This window comes from Chelonoidis abingdonii, chromosome 1 (assembly GCF_003597395.2).
Source record: "Chelonoidis abingdonii isolate Lonesome George chromosome 1, CheloAbing_2.0, whole genome shotgun sequence".
NCBI lineage: Eukaryota > Metazoa > Chordata > Testudines > Testudinidae > Chelonoidis > Chelonoidis abingdonii.
In genome coordinates, this window is record NC_133769.1 from 168,170,959 (window position 1) to 168,198,709 (window position 27,751).

The window sequence follows — 27,751 nt, forward strand, 5'->3', positions numbered from 1 at the left end:
ATAGGGAGCTCATTGGTAAGATGGACAGGACACCCTCAGCACTAGGGAATTAAGAGAAAATCTACAGAACTCAAGGTGCAACTGTAGAGTTTTTCTTCATGGCAAGTGAAGAGATGGGAACAAGAAAAGAATCAGCAGCTGGATTACAGAAGCCAAGTAATTAATGCATAGGAATGACAGTTGCTAGAAAAGTCTGCCTAAATATGTCTTTTTCTCCCAAGGTAAGGATCATGCTAATCCTTTCCTTGTACATTATGTATTTCAGATGTATAATGATTTTTGCAGCTAGAACAACTTGTGTGCACAAAATTTTAAAGTGTTGTCAGTGGTGGTTTGTAAAACTAGGTTTTAAGCAAATTTTTTTTTTTGTTTAGAATTTTTTTTTACTCCTGTGTTTATTTACAGAGCATCTGTTAATACATGGCTTCCTACTTAGCTGTCTTGTCATTAGTCAGGGATGGAACCAAGGCATGCTTTTTGGATCCTTGAGATATCAATGCATTTAGATAGGGAAGAGTCCATAGGCAGAGTATTGAATGAGATACAGAATAGCAGGAGGCTGACAGTTGCTTGCTTGGGTGAGATGGGCTATCTCTAACAGAAGGAAAATTATGGAATCAAGAATAGGGAGAAGACAGGAGTCCATCTTTGGATATAGGAAGCAGATTTCCTCTAGCAGGAAGCTTGAATCTATTCTGGGTGATGATTGGAGAGACCATCTGAAATTTTGGGGATTACTCAAAATTGTGGTTGATGCAGACCATATTTAATCTTAATCTTAATCTAACCCTGTTGAAACAGCTCTTGATATTCTTCACTCAGGCCATGATTTCAGCAAAGCATTTAAACATATGAGTAACATCAAGCAAATGCTTACACCTATCCTTTATTCAGCAAAACATTTAGGCATGAGCTTCACTTTAAGTCTTACTTAAGTGCTTTGATGAATCAGGACCTTAGTCCGGAATGTCAGACGATAAGAGGCTACATTCCCGTACGCACATCTGTGGAGTTGTGATTGGTAACAAAAGGGGAGTATTTTAGCTTTATTATTTGGAATCTCAGTAAATTTAAGTTTGGATAATGAAACAAAACAAATCCATAAAAAGTATCTATATACTTATATATACTGTGTTCAGAGAATCTTTTTGTCACCATACACAGGCAGCAGACGCTGAGCCTGGGGCTTGAAACAAGTGTACCAGGATCACTATTTGTGGCCACTAGAGTTTCAGAGCTGTGAAGCACTCATTACTTGGCAAGAAAATCATGTACGTAATCAGCAGGGTCTCAGAAGGTCACTCTCCTTCAATTATTGCCTAAAAGCCTTTTTTCTTTCCTCTATTGAATTGATCCTATTTCAATTGATACATGGCCCAGCCTGGTATATAAATCCTTGCAAAGTTTTCTACCTTCACTCTAGCCATTTTTTTAATTCACTTTGTACTTTCTTCGTGTGCAAAATTCTTCAGAATCTGCAAGGATTTCCAGTTTGAGCACAAAAACTATATATTAAAAGCACACACTGAAAGTGAATCGATCAAATATAATTCCAGCCAACATTTTCCTAAAAGCAGCTTAAACCTGATTTCACTTGCGTTTTGGGGGCAGATTTTCAAATGTGCCTAAGTGATTTAGGAGCACAATGTCCAAATGAATGTCAATGAGAATTGTGCTCATAGGGTGACCAGATTGCAAGAGTGAAATGTCAGGACACATTGGGCGAGTGGAGGGGGGGAGGAGGGGAGATGATGATGATGATAAACAAAGGTACAGCCCCGACCAGAGCCATGAGAGGGGGCACACAGCCCTAGGAAGCTGCAAGCCCCTACCACAAGCCACAGGGCAAGGACTCGTGGCCCCAGCTCCAGCCCCCAGTAGAAGCCATGGGGCCAGAGGCACAGGGCTCTGGCTGCAGCCCCGGCTGAAGCTGCAGGACAGGGGCACAGGATCCTGGTTGCAAAGTCAGATCCAGTTGCAGGGCAGGGGAGCAGTCACAGTGAGGAGGCCTCCAGTTCTGCCTTCAGCCCCAGCTTCAGCCACTGACAGCTGAAGCAAACTACATCACAGAGGTCTGGAATCAGTGAGTCTAAATTATAGACTTAGTCATAACACATATTTAAACATACATATTTATTTGTACACTAAACAAACAACAGGGGTAAAAGGCCGGGTTTTTTATTCTGTCAATAAATCAACTTCCGAATTTGCATACCTCTCAGATATGCTAGAAGTCTAGTACTTCTTGGATGACTTTGCCATAGTCATGACTTGCTTCTGGGCAATCACAAAGCTGTAGAAGTCCTTGCAACTCATCTGGAAATTCCTTTTGACAAGGGTTTCACTCTGCACCAAGTCTATGCTGCTTCAATTCTGGACATCAGTCCTTGCACCTTTCATGATTGAAAATACATGCTCCGAGTATGCATTGCTTATGGGTATACTGAGCACGTATGACACTAACTTTGCCATGTTCAGGAATTCAGCGCTACAGCCCTTGTTTCTCAGCACTTGAGACCAGAGTTCCCTAACTGAATAGTTTCCAGGCTCCAACTTGGAGCTGTCGTCTTTGATGATACAGTATTCATCACAGAGCTGATCAAGATCCACTCTTTTCTGAAGGTTTACAGCTGTGACAGTTGCAGACAGATCCTTGTATTCGAATACCCTATTAACTTTGATGTTCAAGCACTGGGTATTGAACAAGTAGCCAGTAGCTGAAAAATCAAACCATTTCTCCAAATATAGGATTGACATATTGCAAAATGTCATGAAGTCTTTCTGGAGACATGCAGCAGTGACAGGCAGCATCTCAGTTAATGCACTTTCAACTTTGGAGCCAAAGAATATGTCATTTTTCCATCGCTGAAGTTTAATTCTCGGAGTATTCATTATGGCATACACTTCACATGCTGTCATACTCTCATTTACTCTTTAGTCGAGCCACAGCTGATGTGCTTTGCAATTGTTGAATCTGGATACAAGGTAGGTGACAGTTTAAGTTCACAGTCACATGTCACAGTCACATGAGCGACAGGAGTGTGGATGGAATACTGTGTGGTAAACTTGAGTTAGCTCAGTAGCGATAATGTCATTATTGAAGGATTCATTTGGCTTGCTGAAAAAATGTGAGACCAGGGTATTGTTCTTGTGAGTCTGGCTGTTTTGTCCATGATTTTTTGATTCAGCATGATGCTTACCATCAGACTCACCGCCAGGGCAAATGCTAAATTCCTTCCTGCATGCTTTACAAAAGGCTTTTGAATCACACTCGTAGAATTTCCGAATCTAGGTGTAAGTGGCTTCCCATTCTGTCCTGTATCTGCACTGTCTTTTTTGTTTTTTGGTGGTTGGCTCCTCGCTTCCCGTTGCCATTTCAGGTGGGGTTTTCGGCTGAAGACTGTTAGCTAGATGGCTAGCCACTGAAAAGAACTGTGCAGTCTCTGTGCTTCTTACGTGTTATGTGCCCCCTGCAGTTTGTCCTACAGTATGCATTGTGGTTCAGAACAGTAAACTACATATCCCTACTGTAAATTTGTGTTACACTGGAAAACAACTTGAAAAACTAAAAGCACGAGGTCTGTGGCTGGTGGCTCCCACTGGCCAGGAAAGGTGCCAATGGGAGCTGTTGGAGCTGCGGAGCGGGGCTTGCAGGCACCGACAGCATGCAGAAGGTCCCCCCCATCTCCCAAGCCAGAGGAACCTGTCAGGGGGCGAGGTGAGTCCCAGCGGTGCTTACCTGGATCGGCTCCTGGGAAGCATCCGGCAGCAGGTCCCTCTGGCTCCTAGGGTCGCAGGTCAGATTGAGTTGGGTCAAGGGAGGTCAAGGGTGGGGTGCTCTCTGCCCACTGCCTGCGCCTGCAAGTCCTGCCCCTGCAGCACACAGCGGAGACCTCCTTGCTGCCTCTATGCCTGGGGCTGCACTGCAGGCTCCTGCCAGTGGGCGGGCGCTGGGAGCTGCCCCAGGAAGAAGAGGTGAGCGGTGCCAGTGGCAGCTTGCAGTCCTCCACCAGACAGTCCCCCTATCGGGACAAAGTGGGTCCTGAACTTACATACTTAGACTTTCCTTTCCTTACAGAACAATGTTGTGATATGATGGCCCAGTATCTTACAATCTACAGGGGCCAGAAACAGGAGTTTCTGGGGAAAGATGGAAACACTTTTTTTGGAGGATGATTTTTTTTTTTTTTTAAATGGTAGCCATTTGAAGCTACTTATAAATTTGGAATGTAAGATGTGGACCTGATGGAGATGGTTTAATGGGCAGAGTGCAGGTGATGTGGTCAAACGTGCATGATAAATACAGTTCATCACATGACTCTTTACACCACATATATGGTGTGCATGATGGTGTGTGTGTGTTTGTACATGTATATATGTTTCCAAAAGGGAATAATGATATAGAAGATTTCAAGGAATAATAAGATATTTTAAATAAGACATTTTAGCCTAAAGTGATTTTATAAACAATAAGCATACTTATTCCATGGTTTCCTGGAACCATGCTGGGGATGCAGGCATATGGACAAGTGGAGAACAAGGAGATGAGAGTCTGGCCTAAGAACATTGGGCCAAATTTGTGCATACTTAAAAGCAATATAATAATTTATTATCAACATAAAGAACATAAGACCATAAAAACGGCTGTACTGGGTCAGACCAAAGGTCCATCTAGCCCAGTATCTGTCTACCAACAGTGGCCAATGCCAGGTTGAGAGGACCTTTTATTTCAAGGTCATATCAGAAAGACATATTCTGATAGATATAGCATATCCCTGCAATATCCTTGGAGATCTTATTGAATTAAGTTTAAGTATCCTTGGTGTCCCTTGTATTAAATGCAAAGGACTATTTTGAACAACGTTACAAACAAGAAATTACTTTCAGGACAACACATGTGAAGTGGATTTCCTGGGAAATAGTTAGGGGGAGGTGAAGGCAAATTCCTCCCACTGCCTCCGGTTATGCAAAATACCAGCTCATAGAAGCTACTTTCTGAGGAGAGGGTGATTGATGATTACCTGATCCCAGGGTCCCAAGATCAAAGGCCCAAACTGTGTAAAGGAGAGACTCTGATTCATGGGTTTGCTTGTTCTGAGCTAACAGCTGTGATGAAAAACCCTTTGGTGGGGTTTCTTATAGACTAACAGACGTTTTGGAGCATGAGCTTTTGTGGGTGAATACCCACTTCGTCGGATGCATGTAGTGGAAATTTCCAGGGGCAGGTATATATATGCAAGGAAGCTAGAGATAATGAGGTTAGTTCAAACAGGGAGAATGAGGCTCTGTTCTAGCAGTTGAGGTGTGAAAACCAAGGGAGGTTTTTGGTCTTTGCTGCTTTTACAGATCCAGACTAACACGGCTACCCCTCTGATACTTCGTGGGGTTTGAAAGACTGGTCACCTGTCAAAGCCCTTGCTGGAGTTGGGGTGATCTCTGGTAAGCTTATTAGTATCTATGTAGGTTCTTTTGGTGTTTCAGTATGTTTTCTCTATAATGCTTTCTCATTAAATGTGCTTGCTTTGAAAGGGCTATGTGGTAACTTCTAACTGTGGGCAATTACCCAGTTTATACCGTTTGAGGAGAAAACAAAGTATGCCTGCTGAGTAAGTATGATTTGACAGGGAGCTCATAATGTAGGCAGGGAACTGTGCAGCTTGTCAGGAGCAAAAGAGTCCCGGGTCTCTTCCCAAGAGAGGTGATAGCTGAGGAGCCTGGAGGCTAAAATGGGTGCCCTCCCTATACCACTAAGAGGAAATATTGATGCCATTGCCCTGAACTAAGACAGAAGGAACTTTTATTTCAAGGTCACATCAGAAAGACGTACTGAGAGTAAACTGCATGTTCAATTTTATCTGTCAGAAGGACTGAAGAGGGAGCTGCCCCGTTAGAATTTGAACCTTGCTTGTTTTCAAGTCTAGGTATTTCCAGCTTAATACTGAGACCACTTTGCCACTAGGTAGAACAGGTGTCAGTAAGATTCTGAGTTGTCTATAGAGGAAAAAAATGTAAAGAGATAGTGAGGTGTAAGTGTAGGACTGGGACCCAGGAACCACTGATTTCTAATCCTCACTCTTTGTGTGAGTCACTATCCACTTAGTAGCTCAGTTGCCTCCTCTCTGAAATGGGGATTAAATATTTACCTCAAAGGACTGCAGTGAGGGTTAATTAGCTAATGGATCTAAAGCACTCTGAAGACAAAAAACACTCTATAAATGCTTCATAGTAGTCATTTTGTTGAAGAAAAAAATAGCAAATAGGTTTTTGAGCACCCAGCATCTGAATTAGTGGGATAACTTGGGTGATAAATAGTGCATCTCCATAAGTCTTTCACAGTTATAGCATAGCATTAAGGGAACTATTGCAAAATATGTGCAGTGGCATTATGGCAATTCTTTTTTTAACACCTACTTAAAAAACATTTCTTAATATTTCTCTGTTACCATTCAGGAATCTGGATGCTCTATAAACTCTAATTAAGAGTTTAGACTTTATATGAGACAATCAAAATGTCTTTAGTCCACTGATATTTCAAAACCAGTAACTTTTCCCACATCCCACCAAATGTGGCTATACCAATTATAGAAAGAGCCTTGCAACTTTTTAACAATATAGATCCTGTTCAGAGGCCATCATTTCTTATCTGGGATTGAAAAATATATATGAACTTAGAAAGAAGAAACACCTCAGTTCTCTTTGGGTGTGGGTTGCCTCTAGCTGGCTTGCTGTTCGAATGTACTTCCTTTCTATCTTTGTGAATGAAAGCTGAAATTCGTATCCAGTTCCAGAAAGGAGTCCTTCAGTTTCATTTTTTTTTAAAAAAAAGAAGACAGATGGAGTCATAAATAATTTATGAACTTGGTATATTGATTTCTGTAAGCACTTATAGGAAATTATACATTTGTGGCTTCAAGAAATAATTGGACCAATTTAATCACATAAAATTATACTCCTTTATAATTCTTTTGAAATGGAACATTAATGACCACTGGGTCATATAGTGGGGTTGGGATGGAGAGGGGTAACTCTACAGATTGAAGAGAGAAAGAAGGGTCAAAAATCTGTAGGCTTGTTGTAAAGATGACTCCTGCTCCCCCGCCCCCCCATGGCAAAGATTTCAGATGAAATTGAGTTGACATCTGTGTGATTACAAACCAGCCTTTCCATAAGGAATTGATAGAGACTCTAATAACAATATTAAACAGCATAATGCAGACCAGAGCCACAGAGGATTGTCAGCTATTTAGAAAGACTCTTGTTCCACTGTAAATGTCAATATGCAGAAGGCTCTTGCTCCAGCACAACTCAACCCCCAAATCCAGTAAAATATCTTGTTATGAGTAACATTTAAAAAAAAAAAGGCAAAATAGAGGCCAGATATTCAGCTGGTGTAGATCAACCTAGACCCATTGACTTCAATGGAGCTATGCCACTTCACACCAGCTGAAGATCTGGCTCTACGTGACATTCTGTAAGATGAAGTAAAACGAGCTTGCTCCCAATCTCATTGAGGACACAGTTAAACAGCTCATTATGGCCAATGGTGCAGGATTAGGGAAGGCAACATTGCCTATTCTTTGGGATTTCTGCCAAGAGGGATCAGCTTTAAGTGGTGGTTGGAGAGGTCTGAAGGAGTAGTGTAGCAAGCTACCAGGACAGAACTGCAGTGGTTGCACTGGGCATAATGTATTTCTGACTCAGGAACAATGAGAACAGCTGAGCCATAATGACCTTTTCCTTTGAACGTTATATTCAAAGTCTACAGTACTTGCTGAGAATTAATGCTGTAAATGTAAAATGCATATATATGCTACACTTCAACACACATTTTAATAACACCCAGCATTTATTTGATGATCATGCAATATCAATTTTATTAAATATAAATGTAGGGGTCTGGTTTTTGTCTGATGCACATTTATGCTAATATCTTACATTAGCATTTTTATGAGTGAGATTTCAATGACAAACATATTAATATATCCCTGGGCAGTGTTCAATCTGATGGCATGAGTTCCTGTTCCATTTTATTTGAGGAGCTAATATATTTTCCCACTTGTCAAATATGAAATGATAAAAAGTTTAGGAACAAACTGAACCATTCAGTTCCTGTGACCTGCGGAGTGGTAATGGCAGATAGAGCCTTTGGCCTTTTAAGTTGCTTGTTCAAAGCCAGTCCAAGTCAGTGGTGAGTAGTGACTGATCATCATTGCAGATGATGACTGACTGGTGGCTTACGGAAAAGAAGTAGGTGGCCTCAGTCTAGTTCCCAGTGGAAAAGTGTCCACTGAATAAAATCACCTCTTTAGTTGACTTCTTACTGCCAGGCTTACAGGAGAGACTAAGGTCTGACTTGGCATGGAGAGTGGATCATCTCTTGGAGTGTGGGGGAAACGTGCTGTCCAATGGGACTTCAGTTTCTAGGACTGTCATCTTTCACAGCAGTGTCCACTGACAACCTGGACATCATCTCAGAGGAGTGGGCATTAGAGCTTTCTGCTTGGTGTCCCCTTCTAGTTCCCTTTTCATTGTGACTGTGGGGCTTGCAAACCAGGTGCCAGATATTGCCAAGGCCTTAGGCCTCAGCCAAGTATTGACCAATTGATTGCTGGAAACAAGTCAGTTTCCCCTGTGTGTTAGTATTGTTAAGATGGGTATTGAACTTATGACAATGCATTGAGTGTTTAGACTTTATGAAATGCTTGTAAGCTGCTGCATACATTAATCTCACATGCTATAAGATAATATTGAAGTTTTTGCTTTGTAACTGTAAAATGTTTGCCCTGAAACTGTTGGCCTGTCATGAGGGATTGTCTTCTGCTCATTAAGAAGACTATCACTTCTAAATGGGCCAATATGGGAATCACAATACAAAGCCTTTATTATTTACCCCTTCACAACTATGAAGACAATATGTGCAAAAGGGTTTGTCCCATCAGGTTGAATTCTGAAAGAAGGAATTTAAATTAGTAAACAAGAAAAAATTTTCATCTGTTTTGCTGTTTGGACTCTCACAGGGCTGGAGCTATTAAATCAGAGATCCCCAGGATCAACCAGATTAGCTCTAAAATTCAGTGCTGCCGGATTGCTATGACGCTACAGTTCCAAAAGGTGACTGTAATTTGTGTGTGCACGTTTACCTGCTCTAACCTGTAAATAACTGTCTCATTTCTTTTTCCGAATTAGTAAATCCTTAGTTAGTTTACTATAAGATTGGCTACAGGTGTCGTCTTTTGCTGTGAGATCTGAGATACAAACTGACCTAGGGTAAGTAACTGGTCTCTTGGGACTGGAAGCAACTTGAATCTGCTGTGATTTTTGGTATATAGCAACCAACTGTCACTAAGTCCAGTTTGTCTGGTGGCAAGATAGATTGGAATGCCCAATGGGACTGTCTGTGACTACATAGTGAGACTGTTATAGTGCTTCAGGAATTCACATTTGTTAATAGGTTGGTGAAATCTTATTAGAGGACATACAATCAGCTTGGAGTGTCTGCCCTGCTTTTTAGCAGTCTGACCTGAGGCTGGCAATCATGGTTGTGAACCACTCCAGAGAGTGTGGCAATGACCTTGGACTCATTCCTGTTCCTATGCTTTTTCCTTTGAATCCCAAATGTAGCAGACATTTGGTTTTGGAGGCCCTTCCCTGTTATGGAGGGGGAGACCATTGTTGGTTTGGTGTGAATCTCTTTTTGGTGCTCCACTTCCTTACCAGCAATCAAATAGACACTCGTCACCAGCACTGTTGGCTGCTAATGTGTTCACCAACTCATTGAAAAACGATGAATTTATTAGGTTGGACCACATCTCCCACAGTGCACCATGGCTAGGTATTCCCATGATGAATTGCCTCCCTACTCCAAGAAGGGAGATTGTGGTGTATCATGGGAGATCTTGTCCAGTCAGGGGTCCTGATTTATAGAGGAGAACGGGAGCTAGGAGCACCCAAACAGTCCCTTGAGGCAAAGCAGCAGCTTTTCCAAATCAAACTATTCTGTTTGGCTGAAATTTTTTTTTGGTCAAAATATTTTGGTATTAAATTTTTTACCAAAAGCCAACACTTTCCCTGAGGTAAACACATTTTTGTTGACCAGGTCTAGAAAATATCCTTCCAATACCGGACTTCCATAAATGAATTTAGATTGCAATGCACATGGTGACCTTCATGTTTCCAAAGGGTGGAGTGCTAGAGCTCAAAGTGAACTCGGTGGGAGCTGCATTGGTTTGAGCAATCTACAATCTTTAGGGAGACAGCTCGTGAACCACAAATGGGTCTAAATTTAGTGGAATAATTTGCTCACAGCAAACAAATGCTGTGTGGACGCTACTGTCAGATCCATACATGGTGTGAAATAAAATAAATGTGAAGTACATAATCATTTTGTGTTTGTGGGAAGATTCAATTTGGGAATATGGAGCGATGAAGGGATTATGGTAGACCCTCTAACTATGTAAAAGGAGTGTCTAATTATTGGGGATATCCTAAATCTGATGCTGGCTGGCTAAGACCCTGATTCTACAAGCACTTGAGTACGTGAATAACCCCAACCCTATTCAGCACATGCTTAAATCCTATCTGCAATGTTTCAGTTATGCCCCAATGTGTGTCTGTCTGCCATGCTATTTCTCTTTAAGGGTGCATTAAAATAAGGGATCCTACCAATTGGAGAGAAACTAACATTCATGTCTCAATTAGAAACATTGTCCTCTTTTGAGATAGCATTGTACTCTGGGATGGTTATGTTATCAGTCACTGTCTAATCGCAGACAAAGCAATCTGTTACTCAGATACAATAAGGATAGTGCGGATTCTGATTGTGACTCAGGACTGAAGTGGAGGAGTGTGCATACTGTGGGAGAAGTTAGCAAGGGGGTAGGCAAGTGGGAGCTGGGGGTTTAAGCTTTGAACAAAAGTACGAGAAAAGCATTATGATCAGCATCTAGTAGGAGGAAGAGGGAAGACTAGTGACAAAGGGCATATGCTGATCATATCTTAGCACAGATAATTGGACCAGATTTGATTCCAAATAAAAGAAATGATGGACAGCTGTGAATTACCAGGTTATATAATGCTCCTGAGCAGCTTCTGGTGACATCTTGAACAGAAAAGCAATAAAGAGGATTAATGGGGCTGCTTTTTCAATCTCTCTGCAGAGCAACTCACCGAAAAATGCCTGGCCATTGCTTGCTAAAAAACAGATCAAGGATCTACATGCCAGATACGCACAGCTGAATGGCTGCTGTGCTAATACTTGCTGCTTATGTTCTGCCTAGCAGTTATGACTGTGTCCAGAACAGACAGACACACACAGACCCTGTTTACAGCTCATTTTGGAAGATTTTCCTTTTTACCCATTGCTCACTTCTGATTTCGGCCTTGTTGTTAATTCCTGCTGTGGCCATGCTGCTCTATGTTTAAGAGTTGGAGCTTAGTCCAACAACAGGGTGACATTTTCCAGATGATATATTTGGGTATCAAGCTCCCAGTGCATATTATACTTTTTTTTTTTTCCTGAAACTGGCTAGCTGGGGGTATGAGGAGGAGAAATAACTGCTTGCCTGCTTCCTGCTCAACTCTGAATGCTGCAGGGAGTCTGCAGGGGGAGCACTGGTTCTGCCTGTGCTGAGGAGAGTACCTCAGACAGGATGACTCCCCCGCTACAGCCAGACTAGCCATGGAAGGGAAGAAAAAGGGAGCCAGAGAACCTAGAAAGAAGCCTGCAGATATCCAGCGGTGGGAGGAAGAGGATGAAGTGACTAAGATGGAGGATCAATTGGACAAGGAGAGGCAGAAGATTAATTGTCTAGGGACGCCTGAGGGAAGTGGTAGGTTAATTAGATGTGGTGAGTCTACGGGCCAAGGCTAAACTCACTGGAAGCAGAAGAATGACTCTTGGGTTAGAGGACTAGATGATTGGTTGAGGGTACCTAAAGGGCAGAGAATGGATTGTGTGATTGATTAGTTGGTCTTTCAGAGAATGGTCGGGATGGAAAGGAGGTAGGGATTGCATTGAATGGAGTTCTAAGAATGGATTTGATTGGGACCCTTGAAGGCTAGCTTGAGAATCAGTTCATTAGGGAGCCTTGGGTAGAGAAGACTGATTGATAGATAGGGTGGATTGGTCATCAGAAGAGGAATTGAAGGGTGCTGGGGAAAGGGGTTGAAGAGGATGACTGATGGTGGCAAGGATGGGTTGGCAGTCTGAGAAGGGCAGAGGGTGCGGCAGGAGCTGAGCAGAAGAATGAGAACAAACTATGGCACTGATAAGAGCCTGGGGAAGGAGAAAATCATTCCTGAACCTTGGGATGGGGGAGAAAATTGATTGGTGTGGCTGGGTTAAAAGGTTTGATTAGAATAGAGAATTGATTTAGGAACAATGTACCAGCAAGCAATGGCTCAGAGTGTTGCTGGCTGTGTTGAATTACCCAGTTGCTTTGTGCGTGTTCTGGCTGGAACTAATTTGGGGTAGCATTACAAGGTGGGTACACTATTTTCATCTCCTTTGTCTCTGAGCTACCATCAGCTCCCTCTCCAATGGAAGGAAACTTCAGCATAAATGTTTCTTCATTAACAAATCTTATTATTTTTATAAAGCAGTGACATGCAAGGCCCCGGGTACCATGGGAAAGTGTTTTTTGAATTAATAGTACTTGGTTCATTTCTTTCACACATTTACTAATGTTATCCTCAAGTCCCTGTGCCTGCTGCTTAACTTAGCTTCTAGCTGCAGTGTTCAATTCAAAATAAATAATTATACAATAAAAGATGAAGACAAGTGGGTTTCATTTCAAAGTCAGCTGGTGTTTTGACATTGCCCTCTTCCCTACAGCACTGGTGAGGTACAACAGTGTACACAGGAAGAGTCATTCCGATGTCACAAAGTGATTTTAAATAATTTGCATGAATATTCATGTTATCTAGTATATGAGCTGCTATCATGATTCCATCAAGTATCAAGGGATGGTAATGTGGTGCTATTTTGATGACCTTCTGTCTTGTTACTCCTCCCAACAATCTCTATCAATCCCTTTGGGTCCAATCCTGGTGGCATAGACTCTACTGCATGTAATTACATTAATTCTAAACAAAATGGAACGAGATACAATTCAGTGACATTTAAAAAAAATCTGGGCATAATAATGTTTTATGTCACCTGCGTTAAAAATCACAAACCTATTGCAGTTATGTGTCTGTGCAGCAATGTCCTTGCTACAAACCAAGGTGATGTAATAACTTCAGGGGCAATATTTCAGTTTGGTTTGAGTCACTTTCATTCAGCGTGGCTTTGTGGGAACCAGAATTGTTGGCTATGTTTTGCTAACATTAATTTGTGCAGACTGTTGTCAGTTTGCGAGGGTCACCATTGTCCCCAGAGGAGCACTCCCAGAATCCATTCTTCAATAAACTGAAGGAGAATGAAAGAATAACTTTTACCAAAGTGAAAGGTACTGGGAACAGATCAACCCCTAGCAGTGCAGTTTGGGCTGTTTGTTCCTAATTACAAGGATCACTAGAGGTTTAGTTTAGTTATAAATGAGCATAAAGACTAATCACTTATTTAGGCTACTGGATACAGATTGACCCTATAGTTCTCATTCTAATACAACCTATGCTGTTTGGTGTCATCCTTTTGGGTGTGTCTCAATCTTAGCCTTCATTAACCTATCAGGTAAACAAATTAATGTCACGATCTGAAAGAGGGAAGAGGATGGTAGTAGGTCGAGTGGGATGGAAGATACATCTTTTAAAATTGAAACTGAGTTGGAGTGGATTTCTGGCTTGTCTGGATTTCTCAGAGGATTTCTGGCTTGTCTGGAGTCAGGAATAGTCATGGAAACAACAGGCTTCATGATATTTTGGCATTTTCCCTCTGGTACTGTCGGGTTTATTAGGAACTAGGGAACCTTTTGGGAAAGGAGGACTGGTACAGGAAGGATGGGACTCAACCTAAACCAAAAGGAAGCCAAATTGCTGGCATGTAAAATTACAAAGGTTGTAGGGGAGTTTTTAAACAAAAGGCTGGAGAAAAGCTGATTGGTGTTGAGGAGCACATAGTTCAGAGAGACACATCCCTTAGGGGATACACTATATCCTAAAGAGGAGCAGATGACTGGGCAACAAAATCGCAGATGAAATTCAATGTTGGTAAAAGCAAAGTAATGAACATTGGAAAACATAATCACAGCTATACATGCAAAATGATGGCCATTACCACACAAGAAATAAATCTTGTTTTCAACGAACTAGCAACAATAACTCCATGTGCTCAATGGGCAGCAGCAGCTAACAGCATGTTAGAAACCATTAGGAAAGGGATAAAAAATAAGACTGAAAATATCAAAATGCCACTGTATAAATCCATGGTCCATCCACACCTTGAATATGCTATATAGTGCTGGTCACCCCATTTCAAAAAAGATCTATTAGAATTAGAAAAGAACACAGAGAAGGACAACAAAAATGATTAGGGCCTATGGAACAGCTTCCATATGAGAAGAAATTAAAAAGACTGGGACTGTTCATCTTAGAAAAGGACAACTATGGGGGTGGTATGATGGAGGTCTATAAAATCATGACTGGTGTGGAGAAAGTGAATAAGGACGTGTTGTCTACTCCTTCACTTTCCACAGGAACTAAGGGTCATTCAATGAAATTAATCGGCAGCAGGTTTAAAACAAGCCAAAAACGGAAGTACTTCTTCACACAACACACAGTCAACCTGTGGAACTTATTGCCAGATGATGTTGTGAAGGCCAAGAGTATGAGTGGGTTCAAAAGAGAATGAGAAGTTTCTGGAGGATAGGTCCATCAATTTCTATTAGCCAAAGTGATCAGGGATACAATCCAATGCTCTGACTGCCAGAAGCTGGAATTGGACGGCAAGAGATGGATCACTTGATAGTTGCTCTGTTCCGTTTATTCCCTGTGAAGCATCTGGCACTGGCAACTGTTGGAAGGCAAGATACTGTGCAAGATGGCCATTTTTATGGTCTTATCTGAGATGGGTCACATGCTTTAAATATCACTTTCTGTCACGGCTTTGAACTTCTACAGGTCTGTCTAGGATGGGAATAAATAAAAGGGTCACTTTTGGATAGCAGTTAACACACACACATAGAAACCACAATGTGTCCCATTTCTAAAGCCCAAATAATTGTATTTGAAGTTTCTTCACAGTATTAATACTGGTGAGGTTGGCATGTTCTGGAAATACAAGGGATTGCATGCCCTTATAAGATAACTGAGGAGTCATTATTTTGAATTTGGCTCTGGTAGAGAAGGGCATATTCCTGGGATATTCAGCATTTTATTCCATCTCTGATGGAAATCTGAAATGGGTCCAAAAACTGTGAAGTTGTAGTATTTGTCAGTGGCTGGAAATGTGTTGAAGAACATGGACAGTGAAAACATTGCTCAGATACTTTGTTCTGTACAAAAAGACAGAAAGGGATATAAAATAGCTTCCCTATCATCTATGACAGTGCAGCACATGTTCATGATCAAGGCAGTGAATTTCTCTTAATCAGGTCAAAACTCCTTTTTTGGTACTAGACAGATGGAATTGTGCATTTTTATGGTGATGTAGGAAAAAAACTCTACTTCTGTGTTGCTACATGATTGGAATATGACCATTGCTATCATTAATATTGCCACTATTAGACTATTGCAACAAATCTTATACAAAGTATATCATGTCAGTGGAAAAGTTATGATTTGCTATATAAACTAATCCTGTTTGTATGCATCTATCACCTTCATCGTTGTATCTAAAGTTATGAATATTTACTATATACCTGTATTTCAAATGTGCTTGCTCCTGTGATGACACCCACAAGGTAATTTACATCCAGTTTGGCCAGCACATTGCAAATGAACTATTTGAGTTGTTGGTGCATTAAGGAACATGTAACTCTTACAATGTATCTTCTTACATAGAAGAAGCTCATCCCTGCCTAGTGAGCCTTCCTGTGGACTGTTTAGCCAGAATATAGGTAATGGCTGATCCTATGAGTCATCAACCAGGTAAGAGCACGTGACTTTCTCATGTGACCCTGGACTACATCTTGTGCCTGTAATTTTCCACAAACTAAGACTGAGCATCCCCTCCACATGGGAGAAGGTATAAAAGACCTTGGAAGTATCTCCATTTTGCCTCTTTCCTTCTCTAAAAGGTTCTATAGCCACATAAATAAGAAGAAAACAAACAAAGAAGAAGTGGGACAGCTATACAGTGAGGATGGAATGGAAGTTAAGGATAACCTTGGCATGGCCCAATATCTAAATAAGTACTTTGCCTCAGTCTTTAATAAGGCTAATGAGGAGCTTAGGGATGATGGAAGGATGATAAACGGGAATGAGGATATGGAGGTGGATATACCAATCGGGAGGATGAAGCCAAACTTGACAGTTAATGGGAACAAAATCGTGATGGCCCAGACAATCTCCATCCCAAGAATATTAAAGGAACTGCGCATGAAATTGCAAGCTGTAAGCAAGGAATTTTAATAGACTGTGTAAACTCAGGGGTTACAATGTTTACCGTATACTTCAGGAGAATTGCAACATAGTCTATCTTCCCAAAAGGGAAAAAAATAACGTGATTACCACCAGGCAAAAGAACTATGGCCTGTAGTTTGACTCTGTAGTATGTAAGGTCTTGTATAAACAAAATTATTGAAGGTGAAAAAAGTTTCAAGATCATGCAGCCGTTCAATCTGGCTACATGCGGATCAAATTATCAGAGATGGCTTTTTATAATAGGTAGTAACTAAAGTAGCAAACCTAATCCTGATTCCTCTTTAGAAGGTGACAGATTATATAATGAACAAAGGAAATGCAGTAGACTCTTAGTTCTCACCTCATTCAGTAGAGCATTTCGACAATCTCTCCTCACATGGGATATTGTTAGTGAAATTGCGCGAAAATTGGTGCTCCTTATTCTTAGAAAAGAAGAAACATTGTACTGAATAATGAGATATTGTAAGGGATAGAGGCAACTGAGTAAGGGTGAACGTCCAGGCTGGAAGGAGGTTACTAGTGGCGAGTTTCCCAGGATCCGTTGGGACCATCTTATTTACCTTTATTTTATCGACCTTGCACAAAGTGAATGGGAATTGTGCTATAAAATAAGTTTGCGGATGACACAAAGCTGGGGAGTTCTAACACCAGAGTATAAGGACCCCAGGATACATTACTCAGTACAGATCTGGATGACCTTGTAAACTGGACTACTTAGTATATAGTAATAGATGAAATCTATTATGTTGAAATAGAGCCCAAGCTTAATCCACCGTGATAATAATTAAAGAATATGTAGATTTATCATTGGTGACACTCAAGTTTGCTAGACAACAGTGAGGAGAAGGACCGTAAAGTATTGGTTTTTGATCCGGCAGGATGACTATGAGCCGCCAATGCATATGGCCTAAAAAAAGCAATTAGGGTCTTATAGAGATGCATTACACAGGCGAGGTATTTTCCCATAGCAAAAGTGTTAAGGCAAGATGTATATATGCTGCTAGAATAAAGGTCATCACATAGCGGGAAACCTCACTGATAAACTTGTGTTGCCAGTTCTTGAAGTACTACAATATGTCCCAGTTTTGAAGAAAATGCATGTATTGTCAAAACAACTGGAGCCACAGGTTTCAGATGACGACGTTGCTCCTACGGATTACTCGAGGAAGAAAACTGCCTTATGAAAGAGACTCAAAAGAAGCTTGCTTTGTTTAGCCTAGCCAAAAAAGGCTCGGGGGGATATGCATGCGTCTTATATAGAATTATATCAGGGGATTTAAATATGGAATGGGAGAGGAATATTAAAGCTTTCAAGTTTACTAATTGTAAAACACAAAGGATGGTCAAATGGAGATACCAAAACGTGGACACTAAGGAAGTTTAGACGTGATAACAATTAGAATGAAGTGTTTCTAATCGAATTATAAGAGGCGTGAAGTTCTGGAAACATCTTCCAAGGAGTAGTTGGGGACCTAATAAAGCATCATATTGCTTTACGGCAGGCTTATAGTTTATAAAGGATGTACTGATAGGATAGTTTAATTTGGGCAACTGATCTTGGATTATCAGCAGATAAGTCTGCTCAATGGTCTGTGATGGGATGTTGGATGGGATGGGATCTGAGTTACTGCAGAGAATTCTTTCCTGAGTGCTGGCTGGTGAGTCTTGCCCACGTGCTCAGGGTTTAGCTGATCACCATATTTGGGGTCGGAAATAAATTTTCCTCCAGGGCAGATTGGCAGAGGCCCTGGAGGTTTTTCGCCTTCCGCTGCAGCATGGGGCATGGGTCACTTGCTGGTGGAGTCTCTGCAGCTTGAGGTCTTCAAACCACAGTTTGAAGACTTCAATAACTCGGACATAGGGGTTAGAGGTTGTTATAGAAGTGGATGGGTAGGGTTCTGTGGCCTGCTTTGTTCAGGGGGTCAGACTAGATGATCATATTGGTCCCTTCTGACCTATGAGTCTGTGAGTCTATGATCTCTGGACTATGGACTGACACTAAAAGGAATATTCCAACCAATGGACTAAGGACCTTCCAACCTTTTGGAATTTACTAGAGACTTTACAAGAAAGCAATCTGTAACATCACTGCTTCAAACCTGCTACAAGAATTCTGCAATGATTGTATGTATATGATTCCTTCGACCATTTAAGCTCTCTCCTCTTTCTTTTCTCTTATAAATAAACCTTTAGATATTAGATACTAAAGGATTGGCAACAGCCTGATTATTGGGTAAGATCTGAATTATATATTGACCTGGCTATGTGGCTGATCTCTTGGGATTAGAAACACCCTTTGTTTGATAAAATTGGTTTTAAATAACCAGTCATCATTGAGTCTAGCGTCTGGATGGGGAGACAAGATCTGGAATGCTTAAGGAGACTGCAGTTTGGACTTCAGTGTAGTCAGAGAGAATTTTATTTTTGTTACTGGCTTGGTATATCTTATGGAAGAATAACCACCCGTTTCGGGTGAGTCTACCCTATTTCACAGCAGTTTGTCCTGAACGTGGCATCCTCAGTTGTGACTCATTGAAGCACAGTAACAGCTTCATTTCATGCACTTATGTGATTGCCCAATTCTTCTTTGAAATTTGATGTATCTAATGCCAGAAGAGGTGTTGAATTCTACTGGCCAAATTCAACAATACAGTCCTATTGACTTCAGTAGAATTACATCCATTTACACCAGCATTAATTCTGCTTCAAGGATACTTTGAGGAGCTTCATGCCTTTCACTTCTCTAGCCACATCATGACACAGTTCTGTTCTCTATAGGCTCTTATACCATGCTCATCACCATAGTATATAGGTGCCCTGCCATATATCAAGTTGCCCTAGCCTCTGAATTTTGATTTAGGAGTCAAAGCTATGGAGAAAGACTGAGTGTTAAAGATTAAAGATGTTGATAAATAAATGTACCCCTCACCCCCCAAAAAGCTGATTCCCCAAGTCTGCAAATCATTTAAACATGTATAACCTGAAGCACATGACTAGTCCCATTAAGTTCAGTAGTACTGCTCATGTGCTTAGTTACAGACATTCTTAGGTGCTTTGTTGAATAGGGACTATGATGGTGGGGATTCTGTCTGCAGGTTATATCCATATAAATATGAAGTAACATTGAAATCAAGGGGGCAGAAGTTACTCTAGATCAGGGGTAGGCAACCTATGGCACGCGTGCCAAAGATGGCATGCAAGCTGATTTTCAGTGGCACTCACACTGCCCGGGTCCTGGCCATTGGTCTGGGGGGCTCTGCATTTTAATTTAATTTTAAATGAAACTTCTTAAATGTTTTAAAAACTTTATTTACTTTACATGCAACAATAGTTTAGTTATATATTATACACTTATAGAAAGAGAGCTTCTAAAAATGTTAAAATGTATTTCTGGCACGTGAAACCTTAAATTGGAGTGAATAAATTAAGACTCAGCACACCACATCTGAAAGGTTGCTGACCCCTGTGCTAGATTGATGTGGGTGTGACTGAGAGCAGAATTGGCCCCCTTGTTTCTAGGAATGAATACGTACTTTACTGCTGAACTTAAAGAGAAGTATTTATTGGGGAACAATTTGTATAATGGGAGTGAGGAGAGCCACTGAACCAAACTAGAAACCGTGCATACAAGGGAAACCACTTCAAGCCAAGAGGTAAGGCAACACCATCAGCACCCCTAGTTCCAGGACCTATGGTATTTACTCTCACCTGAGCTGAACACAATCAGTAGCAGGAAGCATCAAACATTCTGTCTGGGTGATGTTTCAAAAATGTAAAGCTTGACAAGGGATCAAACACAAGCCTTGATTCTTGATACTGCAGGCTAAAAGGATTAAATAACTTTTTAACCAATATCCCAGTACTTCCTGCTTTATTTATAAATGAATGCCTCTCGATCTTTTAAACTGAATTTTAAATAAACCTTTTCTTTTCATTGGAAAAGACGCCAAGCACAGTGTTCATAGCAAAATGTGATTTACAGAGGTCATAGAATTCTCATTTCAACCTACTGCACAGAATCAAATGGCAGATGGAGACGTATTCTCACTCTGATAGCTGGCTATTTTTGTATCTGTTACTTTTTAAAAAAGAGTAAATGAAATAGCAGATTTGGAAGGAGTGCAAGCAGCAAGGGTGGTGTGTACACACTTAATATCAGTTTTATTTTCTTGCTGGGTGAAATTTTACAAATGTTCTGCTAATCAAAATCTAGACATTACCCTCAAGAAAATGAACCAGAGGAGGCGTAACCTTTGCAGTATTCCCTCTAAGCGTAAAATGGAATATGTCAGACTGGCCACAGATGTTTTGTTTTTGAGACGAAGATAGTTATTTATATTGGAAAAAAATATTATTACCACTTTGCACATCTATATTCGGGCCTGCCACCTGAGGATCTCAACATAGCACTGACATTTGAGCTAGATTGCACAAAAGGAAAGGGCAACATGAGCCAAGAAACCTTTTCTAGTGTCGTGATCAGTCGTAGCTCATATGCTTCCGCAAGCTCCAGGACCATTCTCTGTTGGTCACTAGCCAGCTCAAAGAGAATGGAGAGGGAAGGAGAGGAGCAGGGCTGGCGCTTCCATTTAGGCGACCTAGGCAGTCGCCTAGGGCACTAGGATTTGGGGGGGCGGCATTTTGCCACCCTTGGTGGCAATTCGGCGGCGGGTCCTTCACTCGCTCCGGGACCCACCGCCAAAGTGCCCCGAAGACTGCGAGCGGCGGAAGGACTCCCCCGCTGCAGAATTGCCACCAACGACCAGGAGCACGGAAGGACCCCCGCCTACGGTGCCAAAAACCCTGGTGCCGCTCCTGGAGAGGAGGTAGGGCCCAGGTCCTAGCCCCACCTCTCCACCTGTACACACAGAGGAACACGCTGCATCTCATGGCCTCCATGAAGGCTAAAAGTAGAACTGTGTTTAAAAGAAGAATGATATAAGTGTATGGAGGCTAAGCCCATCCATGGCTATTAGCCAAGATGGTCAGGAATACAACCTCATGCTGTCCCTAAACCTCTAAGTGTCAGAAGCTGGGACTGGATGATTGCTCTGTTCTGTTCCTTCCATCTGAAGCATCTGGCACTAGCCACTATTGTAAGACAGGATACTGGGCTAGATGGATCGTTAGTTTGATGCAGTGTGACTCTTCTTACTTTAATAGCAGAGGACATGCTCCCGCCAAAGGCTTGGGAAGTTCAGGAGTGATTATGCCTCCTGATGCTCTCGCTCAGATGGGGCAATTCTGCACAGCCACTTACTTGTGGCTGTGCCTCTCAGGCACATCTGAGCCTTGACTGATTGAGATTCACAACTCCCTTGTGATGCAGGTATTAAGATACCCCTTTTATAGAAAGGCAGGCTAATGCCAAGTTCAGTCTTGGAACAGACAGTTTCTTGACTAGGCATTCTACTGCCTTCAATGGGAGCTGCTCCACTCCTTTGAAACCTGAATTCAAACCAGTGAGTCAAGAACAGATTTGGGATAGAACGCAATGGTCCTGGCTCCGAGTACCTTGCTTTCATGTTCCATTCCTGTAAGTGGTGATATGTTACACCAAGCCCATGAGAATAGAATAGGATGTTACATTTTGCATGTGCACATCTGCAAGCGCAGAAAATCCACATCCTGGATTTAAACAGTCCTGTTGCAACTCCTGTTCTGAAGATATGGGGAAACTATGAAAGTAGGTTCATTTTAAAATCTAAGAACCCTGACACTGAAGCTTTAAAGCAACATAAAAAATGCCTTTGAGCCATCTGGATTATATTGTTGGGGAGCAGATCTGTAGGTAAGGAAAATACGAGTCCTGGTCACTAGCATAGTCTGAAGTAGGAATGGATAAAGCACTGGATTCTGGTCAGGGGCCAAAATCTGGCTCAGCTTCAGGAAAGTCTGTTGAAATATTTAAAGTCAATTTCCCCTATATGAACTTCTAGTTAGAGAGGGTTCAAATGTCTCATCAACGAAGATTCAAAATAAAAGAGGGGTTGTCCTTTTATGTTATGGGGTGGATGTTCTCAGAGCTGTGGTGGAGACGAAATGTCTCGCAAGTATAGCCGGTTGAAACTGTTTTCACAAAAATTAGAAAATATATAAATATTTCCAATTTTGAGTGTTCAAAACAGTATTTTTTCATTTTACAAAATTCTTTATGGCTTCCAAAAATGTTCCAAACCTCAAAGAGACCCTTGTGTGAGTAAAAATGGGAGCGAGTGCATCCAGTCAAGGAGCAAGGAAAATGCAGCATGTCACAACCTATATCCAGTCAAAAGCTACACAATGCTAAAAAGAAAAAAAATAAAACTAAAAGTACTCTATAAGATCTGGTCATTACTGTTAATAAAAACCAGGGACGGGGCCTTACGTGTGTCCCAGAGCTCAGATATTAGATCCCCTAACACCTTGGCCTGCACTGGGCTCCTTTGCACCCATTTCTAATGAAAGCGACAACAACAACAAAAACAAAGCGGTTAACCTGATGGTCAGTCTAAAATGACTTGAAATCAGCATTTGTTTAAAGGATAAAATTATCTCTGCTAGACATGGAACATGCTGAGATTCCCACATGGTAAGAGAGATTTTTAAATAATTTCTGCCTGGTATCAGTTCTAATTAGCAAATTGGATTTTCTCCTGTTATGTGTGCTTCTGTTCTTCTCAGGCCTTACTTTTCTGACAAGGGGTGTGTCTGAGGCAACCACACACCTGCAGGGAGAAGGGCATGGGTTTTTTTGTTTTGTTTTTTTCTTTAAGCAATTAAAGGCATGTGGGACTGGATGCTGTAGTGACAGACAAGAAAGAAAACTCTGATGTCTTTGTTAAGACAGACGGGTTTAGCTTCAAGGGCTTTTCTGAAAATGTAGTCTTTTAAGAAAGGAACTAGAGGCTTTGAGACTTGGCACTTTCAGGCAACAGGGATAAGAATGAGATCTAGTTGATCCATCCTCATCTTCTTCCTTTTTGTCTGTTTCTAGCCAGCTTGCAGATAGTTCTTCCAGGGATAAGTTCTAGGAAAACGGAGCTGGAGGCAAGCCAATTGAACTAAAGTTTAAAGTTTGTCTCTCTCTCTCCACTCCGCCTGTCAGGAAAGAGTGACTGTAAAAATGCCCTACTGGGCTTCTGTATTTATTCATTCTCTGTGGCTTACAAGCCCTGGCTGGTATGATTTAGTTGGGAATTGGCCCAGCTTTGAGCAGGGGGTTGGACTCGATGACCTCCTGAGGTCCCTTCCAACCCTGATATTCTATGATTCTACGATTCTATGGCTTTTCTTGCCACCAGCCCTGCAGTCTCAACCTGGTTTCTGAAAAATGAAGGTGTATCCTCTCTGCCTTTTACGTCACCAATACAAATGATTCTCTGGTTACCACGTACCACAATTTTGATGATGCTAGAGGCAGAATAGAATCCATCTTTTTCTCCCAGAACTGTTGTGGCTCTGCAGGGATAGTAAAACTTTGGCTTAGTTGTTGAAGTAAGTCAACATGACTTACAGATACACAAGGAACAGCTTTGTTGAATGAGACTGTGCCATCTTTGCATTTAGCAGTTTATTTCCTGACTGCAATGCTTTCTATTCTCTCTCCCAAACCAAAGGTGAAGCTGATTGGAAACTTGTGCCACAGCCTGCCACCTAACGATAAGTCCATGACAAAGATCTTGATTATAATGATTTATAGCAGAAGGGAGGGCAACAGAATACGTCACAGAAACCAAAAATAGATTCAGCTCTCAGCTGTTCCTGTGCTCATTCAGTTGACCGAAAATAAAACTCTGGCTACAACCAAGAATTCTTCATTTAACCTCAGATAAAATTATTTTTTTTATCATGAAAGCCTCTGCAGCTTTTATTGAAAGATATCTAAAATATAATGTAGGGATCAATCCTGAATGGACGGGGATGGGATAGATGACCTAATAGGAACTTGCCATTTCCATCTTATGTGATTGCATTATAGTCCTCTTATTGAATTACATTAGACTATCTATAAAATTAGCATCACCCCAGAAATCTGTAATGGACAGTAAGCACTAAGGAGCCAGGTTTGGCAGCAGAGATGGCAAAGAACTATTATTAATTGCACCAGGTCACAGTTTAGACCAAGTTAGCTCAGGCATTTGGGAACACCAAGTTCACAATGATTATTATACAGGCATTAGAATAATCATTTCATTCATAGACATATGGGGTCTATCTTTATAATATCTGGCTGCTGAATCTGAATTTGCCTTTTTCCTGAAAGTGTCATTTATCAATTGCTGCCAACTTTTAGCTCAGTTAGAAAATCAACAAGAAAAACTCATAAAATCTTGACATCTCAAAAATAAACAAAATTAAAAGTAATAGTGTTTTAGTCATTGGTATGGGTTCTTTCTCTCATCACCACAGAGAAAAGCTGGATGGGGAAATCTTTGTCCCAAACCATGAGAATTTGAGATTTAACATTTTTTCCCCATCCTAAATTATAACAAAAAGTTGAAATATCAAAAATGTTCATGAAAATAATAATATCAGATTGGGTCAATCAAAACATTTTGTTTCAATAATTTTCAAATGTTTGGTTTCCATTTTGACCTTTTAAATTTTTCCATGTTTTTACTATAAATTTAAATCTCAAAACAAAAGAGTCATTTTGACCCAAAACCCAGAAAATTTTAATTAAGAAAAAATTGAAACAATTCCAAAACTTTTCAAATTTTTGTTTAAATGGGAAATTTGACAACACTGACTCTTTCCCACAAACATTTTCAGTTGGGTGAATCTGCATTTCCCAACAAAAGAAAACAAATTTCAGTCAAATTCTTGAGCAGGTATAGTAGTTGTCATTGTCTGTTACATCTAGTCTGTTGTAACTGACACTTGGGGATGGACAGCGGTCTGTCCAGCCCTAGAATATGGGGTGCTCAGTGGTGGATTACAGTCATCTTGGCTCCCCCCCCAACCTCTGCCAAAAGCACAGGAACGGAATACCTATGAATCAGGCCTACTAAGTACTGCACTAACTTTCTCTCGCTATGCACACACTTTTAATGGTAGAAAAATAGAATCTTCCACACATAACCCCCTGCCTCCTCCATATTCACGGCTCTCTAAACCTGGGCATGTTGCATATTAACATCCATAATTCTCCACATACAAACCTTCATCTTGAACAATCTGTTCATCTTAGGCAAGTTTGTGTAAGATCCTGCAGGGCTAGAAGCTAGGACCATAGGGGTTCTGAGTTACCAGCACTTCCACATAGCCATCAGAAGCTTAAGTCAGGTTTCTGTTGAAGAATGCTGTGAAGTTAGCAAAATGCAGGATGTACTACTTGGGAGGGCCTGAGTGGTAGCTTCCCCCCCGCCAGTCTGCTGATTGGCTTGTGCTGGTGTATAAACCAGGAAGCCGGCATGGGCATGGGGAGGTGTCTTAGCATGATGCAGACTGCCTGCTTCTGCTTCAGACCTTGGCTGATGATGGATTCTAGACCCTGGCTTCTGACCCTGCTTCCTTCCGAGCTCTGTTAGTTGTCTGGTGCCTGACCTTGACTTCCTGGTATCCTGACCTCACTTGACCCTGATCCTGCTACTTGTCTTCTGACTGCAACCTCATAATTGACAGGTACACATACCCCAGCCCTGACAGTGTGTTTGTATATGTATGCTTCATTACACACCATCCTTCAATATTTTCAGTGGTTTCCTGTTCATCCCTGAATCCAAATCAAGGATTTAGGATGTCTAAACTCTTTAAGGATTGTCCTCACCATACCTCTTTGACCTCATTCTCCTGTTCCATCACCTACTCACTTCAGTCCTCCAGTTGTTGCGTTCTTCATGCTTACTCTCTAGGACACTTTACTTTTGGAGGTAATTTAGCTGTGGTAACTAATTTAAGGAATCTACACCCAATATGTTAGCTTCGTGTTTTCTTCATGCCAACTATTTAAATATTTAGCCGTTCCCCCCCCCACCCCCAGTGATCTGTATGTGGACGAATTGTTTTTTCCTGGGCCATGAAATGTGTTGCAACAGATCAGTTCCATTGTAGAATATCTTGTGCTAGTCTAGATTCAACATAGGGAACCTAGAGGTGAAAAGCTCTGTATCATATTATCTGTTCCCTACGGCACCTGCAAGCCACAGTATTTTTTTGGCCATTGCTGGCTTACAGACCTTTCTGTCTGATGTCAGTGCTGAAAATCTGAACTCTAGAAATAGAATTATTTTATTTAAAACTTGTCTTAAAAGTCATTTGTGTCTAAGCAAGACTTTTAGAACTTCCCATATACTGTAGATTTAGTTCAAATGATAGTTACTTGTATTCTATATTTTAATATAGAATACAAGAAAAAAATTTGGAAGAAGAGAACTTTCTTGACTGCTATATTTTCCCCAAAGCAAGACACTAACTATTACAGTGAACACACAAAATTAATCTTTCTTACCATTTGTAATTTCACAAGCAGCAGAATATTAATGGGAGCTCAGGAGATCCTACATTTGAAGGGGGGAAATAATAAATTCAGTCACTTTTCTTCTTTCTCACTGAATGTCACTGCAACGCCACATTATGATTCAGCACACACCATCCACACTAAAAAGCTCATATTCTGGGGTTCAGAGCTTTTCATCAAAGACCACATAGTGCATCATAACCCTTTGAAAACGTGCAGTTGGTAGGCTGGTGGTGTTCCAAATGCTGGCAGATGTTCTCACACAAATATGAGATGCTAACTCTTTTCTTTTCTCTATTTTCAGCCAGCCACAAGTCAGCAGCATTCCAGCTTACACACCTTCTGTTAATGAAGGGAAAGGAGTGATGACACACTGCCGGGAAGTGAGTGTGAAAAGGAAAGTGTTTTAATGCGATCAGTCAGCACGGCCCTTTCTGGATCATTTTGTCCACCTAATCCTGTTGAGCTGCTTTGGATGGTTAAAGGTGACCATCCCAATCCCGTCTGCTCGCAGAAAGAGGAACTCAAGGTGAATCCAAAGGAACTGTACTGATTTGAGAATGTAAAAATGCAGGGGGAAATGAAGGCAAAAGGACAAACTGTTGAAGTCACAGCTGAAATTAAAGGTGAAGGGCTAATAAAAATGCCTTCCTCTTCCTTCTCTGTCTAAAGGACATTTGCACAAGAGGAAATTTCTGAGAAAACTGTGATTATTAATACAGTTGGTCTTTCTTAACTGTGTTGGCTTTTATTTTCATTATCACAAAAGGGGGAGTCTAGTCATCAAAA

General features: G+C 41.1%; 1 long non-coding RNA gene across 1 annotated transcript; it reads left to right on the top strand.

The window, feature by feature from the left end:
• LOC116838942 (uncharacterized) lies at positions 1-27,364 on the top strand. The gene is made up of 3 exons (XR_004377014.2): positions 1-221; positions 1,165-1,271; positions 27,267-27,364. It is a non-coding gene; the product is annotated as an uncharacterized LOC116838942 (long non-coding RNA).
• The last annotated feature ends 387 nt before the right edge of the window (positions 27,365-27,751 follow it).